At 42.3% G+C, this 9,535-nt stretch overlaps 1 long non-coding RNA gene across 1 annotated transcript; it reads right to left on the reverse strand.

Annotated features, from left to right (window-relative positions):
- Positions 1-2,532: 2,532 nt before the first annotated feature.
- Positions 2,533-3,381, reverse strand: LOC131378636 (uncharacterized). The gene is made up of 3 exons (XR_009208276.1): positions 3,246-3,381; positions 2,742-2,863; positions 2,533-2,651 (listed from the first exon to the last, which is right to left on the reverse strand). It is a non-coding gene; the product is annotated as an uncharacterized LOC131378636 (long non-coding RNA).
- Between the last annotated feature and the right edge of the window lie 6,154 nt (positions 3,382-9,535).

Here is a 9,535-nt window from a genome sequence, read left to right on the forward strand (position 1 = left end):
CTGGCTGGATGCCACTGAAACAGAAATAACCACGTTTCCAGAGGTAAGATTGTTTGTGTTTATTCAACGAGCATCTCCACAACATTCTGACATTGAAAATCCACGTATTTTAAGAAATTAACCTTTCAATAGAATTCTGACAAAAGAGGATGTTTTGCTGATAGATGAACGATATCTTGCCACACTTAAAAAGATTAGTATTTGTGAATTGTGACATAATTACTGATTTCCTCAACAGATTTAAAGTCTAAGTTTATCTTCATGTTAATCCAATTTCATGCCTAGAACAGAGCAAGCACAACAGAATGTCTTTCATAACCTTCTGATATCATTAATTATTGCTACATTGGGAGTTACAGCATGGAACAAACAGGTTTTTAAATGGAAATCATTTGTCTCTCAGCAGGGAGACTCAACAGTTTTATTTCCTTCAACACCAAGCTGCATTCAAGTAATCTTGTTTCATGGTGATCCTCCCTCGCCAACCTGCAAGTCAATGGTGAAATCCCATCTATTTTGTTCCTGGATTGGTCAAATATGTTGCTCATAAGGGGAGGCGTCTATTTCCTCTCCTAATTGTGGAGGAAGGGTTTTCTGTATGTTAAGGCCATGCTTTCCCCAAGCTGTGGGCATTTGGTCAGGTTTCCTGGTGATTTTCCACAAAAGGAAATCCCCTAACTCATTAAAAAAAAAAATAGATTAATTGACCGGTTCAGTAACAAGCTGCCCCAGGACCCAATAAACTTTACAAAGGGTACATTCCAATTACAACTGGGCTCAGCATGAACCTGATAAGTAAGCCAGCAGAATCATTCTCCAGCATTAAGATTTTTTTTTTCCTCTTCCTCCAGTAAATTAACTCTTTATTGGCACTTGTGGATTGACTAACTTCTTATTTTCCCTTTCCCTCTGAGTGTTAACCCTGCTGATGAACTCCCAACAATGTGATCCACCAGGGTCGCATCCTCTGGTCTCCAGTCACTTTTCCTGGCACTGCTGTGTCCTGGTAAGAAGGGTCAGTTACAGCACTGCCTTCTCCCATACTATGCCTGGTGTTATAAAATGAATCCAGCTCCCTGACCAGGCCAGGGGAGAGGGAAAGTCATTTTCTCACAGCAGAAACATCTACTGCAGAGATTGGAAGCACCTGCTAGCACAGCACAGCTACAAGCCTGGCTTCACTGTGGGAGAGGGGTGGGAGAGGTACAGGGTCTTTTGGTAACAATCATAACTGCAGCAGAAGGAAATGCAAGGCAGACATCAATTTAGGGAGATGGGGAAAAAAAAAAGGTTACTGGCTACAAAAAAAATGTTATTTTATATTGTCATGTGTTAGGCCATCGTGGCATTAGACAACCGAGACCTAAAACTTGAGTACTCCCAACACTTTTGTGCCCAGCCCTGTCCTAAGGCACGGTGTAGAAAAGCCTGATCTCAGTAACACTCACCTGTCAGGTGAGAGTAAGCCTCATTAGCCAAAAAGAAGAGCTCCTAATTTTACATCTTTGGAGGCTTCCCCACCCAAGGCACCAAGCAGTGTGTGGATACAGAAGTCCACTCCGCCTGTGAGGAACGTTGTGGAAGCTCAGCCTGAGCACAGGTTTGTCCTCAGGTACCAAAGACATCATTTGGCCACTCTGGCAGCCTCTGGATGTGGTTCAAGCAATCATTAGGCAAATCCTCCAGAGACAGGCCACAAGGATCAAGTGGAAGCGCCCCATGAACTTCATTTCCTCTCCTGAACCCACAGCCTGATTTGGGTGCAAGACAGCCTTTACCCACCAAGGCTTCTTTAGGAAACATTCAATGATTAGCTCACTACTCATGTAAAGGAAACTTACACACCTGCCTGGTAATTACTGCTACTTTTAACACATAAAAATGTGCAGAAATTTGTACAGAAGACATTTAAACTGTTTGGGCCTGCATCTACTTCTGCTCAGATTTTGAATATCATTTTCATGCACTTATTATGCCTAGCCTGCACTGTATTTCTTAGAGGAACAAGAATAACTGTAATTATTGTTGTCAATCAAAGTTTCTCTGAAGTCCTCAGCTTTACTGTTTCAATAACTCATTTTAACCAGTGGCAAATGTCTCCAACAAGCACTAGAGCCTAATTTGCAGTCTGGTTCCCTTGTCATTTTCTGAGTCATCTTGGTGGAGTGCTGTGAGGCAAGAGATTAGTTTTAGGACTTTTTTTCATCTTCTTTTTCTTTGCATCTGAGGCCTGTTAAGAAGTTTGGCTTCAATAGCTCAGACATATCCAAGGCATACTACAGGTACCGAAGGTGCAATGAAATACAAAAGTTTATTCTGCTTCAGTACAGAGAAAATACTTGCTAAACTGTTCCAAAGTCAGCCTTAGCACACGCAGGTGCAGATGTTATTTGTTTCACTGAAATTAGTTGCTTACAACTGGTGCTGGATTTATCTCCTTACAAGAAAACTCCTCAGCATCACATAGAGATCAGCTGTGATTGCACAGCCGTTGGTGTAAATCTGGAGTAATTCCATCAATGATACACAAACCTCGAGGCAAACATCAAAATAGCTAAGATGCCAAAAGTAAACATGATACAGTGCTGATGGAGTTGTAGGTAACTGACGGCTTCCTCCTCAGATCCTTAATCAGGTGTCACTGAGAGCTGCTAATATAATTAGGGATGAGATATGGATTAATAGGAAGAAAATATCATAACCTCCCTCTTACAATAAAATGGTTCATGGACTATACTTACCCACAAACTGCACCATTCTTCTGGTAGCATGACATTTGCTAAAGCAAAAGCCTGTTGATAATTCTCTGTAGTCCCATATAGCACTCAGCCATGGCTGCTCTTCAAAAGGCCATATTTATCCCCTGGGAAATATAGCTGTATTAATATGACATTTTGTCACAAATTAATCTTAAGCAGGGGTAATATTTTTGACACGGAGTTGAAACTGGAACTAAAAGGCAGTTCAGGTGGTTAAAGTAGCAATATCCTGTCACAGACTTATATTTCCTGAGACAATACTGTTATGGTGTAAGTACCAATGTGCTGGGATGTACTAAGGGGGAGAACTGTTCAAGTCTTTCTTCATTTTAACAACATACAGGATCTTTGGCCTCCTACTCTTTATTACAGCTGGCAGCAGAGAAATGCCCACTGATCCCAAGGACCAGAGCCCGTGGTGCCAGGTGCAGCACTGAACAACAAACATTGTGCTCAGAAAAAGCTGCCAAGACAGATAATTAGCACCTCATCTCCCACCACTATAGGCTGCACTGTTAGAAGTAGACAGACAATTTTAAAAGATTGTTTTTTAAAAAACCCTAATTTCTCATTAAAGCGATTAAAAGTGGCCTGGTCTGGTTTTTAATTGAAGTCCCGTGGCACAAGTCAGTTGTGACGAAAGGGATTCTCTGTGATGTGCTCTCTTTCCTGCTGTGGAGGTTCCCAGGCTTTATGCGGTTCCTCAATGCCAGGCTAATTAGCACAATGTAATCTTGCCACTTACACCCACTTCCCAACTCATTTGCACATAGCTCCCACTATTACAGAAATCGGGGTAAATTCCTACAACAGATTTCCACAGGAGATGACCCTATTATACAAAGGATGCTGGAAACCTCTTTTCATTCCATTCTCCACAGCTCCACGGTGCTCATGGTCACTGGAGATGGTTAGCGATTTGGTGCACCCAAAACTACCTTATGGGCACTTCAGGGAACATCTCAGCTGTTCTTCACCAATTGCATGTCATTTGCCCTTAATGGGATCATTTGCATTAAGACTAATGTCTCCTTCCTGACTGTTTAACTTAATTCCCTCCTCAACATGAAGGCTGCAACCAACGGCCATCCAGAAATATTTGTTTTACATGACAGACTGAAATATCCTCACTTCTGATTGTTTAATATCAGTCTTGGAGATGTGATGTGAAGCCTGCTGACCACTAGCAGTCATTAACGATCCTGTGACACTTTTTGCAAGAGCAGAGGGTGTTATTAACTCCAGGATCCTGGCCATGCTCCAGTTTGGATAATTACATTCTAGCACACTAAATTTCCCCCTGCAGTTTCAGGTGGGGAACTTCTGTTCTTCACTTCCTCCTGCAACAACCGGAGCAAAGTGTCGCTGGCACAGAAATGCCAACGTGTCCCAGGCAGGGAACAGGACTCAGCCCGTGGGCTCACATTCTGCAAAGTGCTCTGGGACTCGTTAGTCAGGAGGCGCACCATGCATGACCTAAAAACCATAAAACCACAGCTCTGACCTCGGTGGCTCTGCAGGCTGATCGTGCTCTCACATTGCTGGATTTTATTTCTGGCAGTGTAAGCCACATGAAAGGCCTGGGTATCTCCCAGTGCTGCACTCCAAGTCCTCAGGATGAGCCAAGAGGTTTTGCTACTGAGTTTTATCAACTTCTTGAGTAACTGTAAGTAAGATCTAAAATTAAGGCCTTTCTATGTCTAAGAATCACTTCATTGTACTCAGTATCCAAGAGGTTTTAGGTGACAATTTGATCTTCCGTAAAGAGACAGTAAATACAAGCAGCGATAACTTCAGCACTAGGGAACACCAGAAAAGATTGAACTAAGGGCAAGATTTCCTGAACAGGAAACGATGTGTGCTTATCCAGCTGAGCTGCTTGCTCCTTCTAGGTACGATGAAACTACGAGGAAAACACATCTGTAGTGAGGCAAGGAGGGCCCATGGGACACCATTGCCACAAGTTAGAGAGAGAGAGAGAGAGAACAGAAAGAGACACTGTGAGAAAGGCAAACACTTCCTGTCACTTCGCTGGGAGAGGCAACTTACAACATATTCCGTTTTAAAAGCTGGTTTGGTTGATTTTCATATGAAAAACATTCCTGGGAAATCTAAGTCTGGGATTCAGAACTTATGATGGCTGAAGGGACCAAATCACTGAAATATTAAAGAAACCTTGAAATTACTATTTCTGTGTTCATCTGAGAGAAAACAGACAGAATTCTCTTCCCTGAATTTCTCCAGCTTAGCATAAGAAAGATGACACGCTGTAGATTCTGTTGCTCCAGGCAACTGATGAGGAACATCTTTGATGTGCTTTGATTAATGCTGCTTTCTTTGATTCAATGATATTTGGTTCCAGCTCCACTGTAAAAATAAAAAATCCTTACTACCAGAGGGAAAAATATTAAGGACGTTTACTTGGAAAACACTTGGGCTTATGTGAAGAGTTCTTATTCAAGATCAGAAAGTTTTCTTGCCTGTATTGTTCCCTCTCCTTTGAGCTGGTCACCTCGACTGCAAACCTGGACACCAGGTACCTTCTCCTGGGGTAGCACTTTCCATCTTTTAGGACAAGAGAAAAATAGGAGTGAAAGATGCTTCTGGAGTTCCTGTCACTCCCTCTGCTTCCAAACTACCTGATTCTTTCTAGCAGACACCTATCTGTCTTTGTGATGGAGATTTCACGCTCATTTTGAGACTCAACTATCCTACCCACTCACATCTTCAGAAAAAGAGATTCTGTCAGGAAACATAAGAACTCCAGAGAAATACAGCCATTTCTGTAGTAAACTGGGGAAGTCTATATAAAAATGTAGAAAGCAAACCACTTCAGTGATGTTTGATTAAAAAATGGGTTATGTATCCAGCCCAGGTGGAAAGGGATTCAGTTAGAGTCAGAGCAGCTGCAATCTGCCAGGTTCCCTGGCTATTCCACAGCTTTTGGACTTTACCTTTGTTAGTTTTGCATCCAGGAGTTTCGGATTAATCAGAGCAGATCACAATACTCAGCTATCTTGGTCTGACATCCAGTTAATAGTAGAAGGAACAGAGCCAGGAACCAGAAGGAGGAAAAGAGGGACCACCTACCATGTTTCATTCACTGGGCAGACATCCTCAAACTCTCAGTCCAAGAAAACTCCCACTCATTTTTGAACGAGCTGTTCAAAAGCAGCGTTTTCCTGAATGGATCAGTACAAGTCAGTACTAAAGGCTTGTCTAGAATGAGCCAATGGCATTTTTATACTGCTCTGAGTTAATATTAGTCTACACTGCAACGTGTACACTGATAGTGGTTTAAGTTAAGATTTTTTTAATTTTTTTTTTTTAATGTGAATTCCCGTATGCCCTACTTTGGTAGTTTAAAGATTGTAGGAGGGCAAAAAAAAATAGGTCAGTGAAAATAACATTGCAACAAGAAATTAATTGCAAAGAACGTTTAATATGACAGGGGACTACATAAAATCCTATTATATCTCTTCACTATCCTACTCAGTAGTCTGTACTATTGCTATACTCAAAGGCCAGGGCAGTCTCCCAGGGTAAATTGCTACATTAGTTTGACATTTCTGGCTCCAATTAACCTTATATTTGAGCTATTTTCCGAGGGTTTTTTTAAAAAAATCTGTGATAAGGTTATGTTTTTCTATTAGAGTTTCAATTGCTTAATGGCCTGTTCCTGGTGCCAATCCCTCTTTAAACACACCCTAGGTAAGTAAAATTAGGCCATAGTTTGACAATACATTGCTCTTGGCAGCAGGACCAGCCTAAGGTACTCCAAGCTCTCCCTCTTTGCCCCCATCCACACAGAACACCACCCTGTCCTCTGCACCCTCATGACCATGCACTGCACCACCCTCCAGGAGCCAACATGGCTTCAGAAGTTTGCCAAAAACCCTGTCTCATCTGGGGGATTGTGAAGAAATCAGAAGAGCAGAGAGGATCTCTGTTTCACAAGAGTGGTGCCAGATCCTGTGCTCTCCTCCTCGAACTTTAAGGTGTGACTGCGCCACACTTGTGGCACGGTACCAGGACACCACGAGGGAGAAAAACTGCCATATTCCACTCATCCCTAGGGGATCATGCAGGAAAACTTCAGGGAGAATTTCTTCATGGAAAGGGGTGTTAAGCACTGGAACAGGCAGCCCAGGGCAGTGCTGGAATCCCCATCCCTGGGGGTGTCCAAGGAATGCCTGGACGTGGCACTCAGTGCTCTGGGCCAGGTGACAAGGTGAGGATCAGCCACAGGCAGGAGTGTAACTGGAGACTTCAACCACTCTTTTATTTCCTGGGAGCCTATTAAAAATGGTTTCAAGTTTATCCATCCAAGACTCAATGGTCTTGGAGGTATTTTCCAACCTCAGCGATTCTGTGAATGGTAAAAACTGGATTAGAGAGGTCTTCTATGTGCAAAGCAACCTTGAGAAAGAAGAAACAAGATTTACCTCAATATATTATATCAAAATAACGCAGAAACAATGCAACAACTTGTCTCCACAAGGAGAGAGCAGGACTGAGGTCTTGCTGACACCCTAAGCTCAGAGGAGCAGCACCCTCACTCCCATGCTCCTTGCAGCTCTTTCTGGCCCTTTGAACAGGTAATTCCAAGTCAGAAAACACTGCCAAGAACATGCAAAAAATTATTGAGAACCAATGAACCCTGCCCACAGCTGCAGAGCCAGACAGATCAGTATCTTCTGCAGATAAGTCAAAGAGAACCAAGAAGAAATTCAAGAAAGATTTTTCTGTGGCGTTTTGCCCAAATAACGTGCAGTCAAAGACACCAGTAGTGAAATCAGCTTCCCCATGTTCCACAGACACAAGCATGTATTTCTTATTTGAGCTGCACCAGAAAGTAATTATTGGAGGTAAGTCTTGGCCTGTAATTTGCTGGCAAGCAGCTCGCTCCAAGTATGAAATTTTCAAAACATGAAATTCAAGCTCTATGACCTACAGTCTGGCAGACGAGTCAATTTTAATGCTTTAATCACGATCCTGCTATAAATGCTTACATTTATGAATGCAAATTCATTAGCTACAAGCACTTGCCAAAAAAAATATGTATTTTTGAAATATTCCCAATGTCAAGTCTGCTTATTTTAATATTTCCGGAATAGAATTACTTGGGAAGCGAAAACATCTTAAATTTCATTTTTATTTTCGTATTAATGCATTTCAAATGGAAAGAATAATAGCTAGATTTTGCAGCTCCATCCAGCTCCAGCATTAGGTGAGGGGTAATAATACTGCACAAAGCATCATAGAGACAACTACAGAAGTGGGAGAGCTGAGATATGGTTGGCAAGGAAACCACAACTGACAATAGCCTGGATTTTCACATGCAGAACCTCCAGCTCTGTGATGTTAATTATGTACAGCGTGGCTCTGCTGCTGAACTCAGCCCATTGCCTGCCACATGAGCCAAACTAAGCAAATACTTCATCACCTCACTGAATTTCTCCAATAGACCCAGTGGAAGTAAATGATAAATTTTTCCTCTACTTCAGTGGATAAAGACCAACACCTTGGGCCTTATTTTATTTATTTCAATCCATTCCTGATACCATTTACGATCCAAACTCAATGGTACGGTAAAATCCACACGATGCAATTCAGTACTCTACTTAAAAAAAAAACCCAAAAAAACAAACCAGAAATATTTTGGACACACAGAGTGAGCAAATAATCATAGCTAAGATTTTCAAGACTGATACATAAGTGAGGTGACTTGGTAAGTCATGGTGTCATCTTTAATAGCACAACAGCTCTTGAAATCATGTAACCAAAATGAGGACACTTATTTAGATGCGCATAGAAAGTTCAAGTTAGTTTACTTACCATCAAAAAAATCCCAACGCTAAAACGATTATTCTGAACTATAAAAACCAATACAGAAAATGTGGTCAATATCTTTTTAAAATAGGGCATTCACAGAAATTAATAAACCAGATTAAAGCCCCTACTGGAAAATAAATCACAAGTGTGACTCACAGCCTATGTCAAGCTGTGCAGACAGATCAAACTTCGGGCAAAGTCCAGCTCTAATTGCTCAAAGCAATTGGCTGTTGCTCTCTCCCTTCTTCTCAGGACCTCAGAATCAAAAGAATCATAGAATATTCTGAGTTGGAAAGGACCCACAAGGATCAAGGAGATCATTTATTCAGCGAACAGCCCCTACAGTGACCGAACCCACAACCTTGGCATCATCAGCCCCACGCTCCAACCAAGTGAGCTCATCTCAAGGAGCCCAACCCCAAAATAAATAAGCTCCAGTTTGGAGCAGCCCTTCCAGAAATGTAACCCTACACCACATATTGATGGTGCATTTCGAACCTAGAATTCTGAGACACAGATCCTGCTGCCAAGCCTGAAGCCAGGAGATGTCGTGCCCTCTGTGCCAGCCCGTGTGCTCCGTAGCTAATCCCACAGGGAACGAGGAGTCCCTGCCAAGGCATGAGGAGCTGGCAAGGCTGAGGAGCCCAAAGCTTGACCCAGAACTCCCCTCTCCCCTCCCTGCCCCAAATCAGCAGAGCCGAGCATTATGTAATCTCCGGCCAATTTGCATTGGAAATGCTGCGCGAGCACCGCTTCATCCACCGGGAGATTCCCGGCGAATCATTTATTTATTGTGTTGTCTAAAAATTACCTTTAGAAATATAAATGCTAATTTGACTGGGAAAAGATTGCATCAACGCAGAGATTCGTGCTGGGGGATGTTTTCTATATTCATTAATGCAAAATAAACTGCTCTGGTTTTCAGCAGCGAAGGATCAATG

The sequence above is a fragment of the Hirundo rustica genome, chromosome 13, assembly GCF_015227805.2.
Source record: "Hirundo rustica isolate bHirRus1 chromosome 13, bHirRus1.pri.v3, whole genome shotgun sequence".
NCBI lineage: Eukaryota > Metazoa > Chordata > Aves > Passeriformes > Hirundinidae > Hirundo > Hirundo rustica.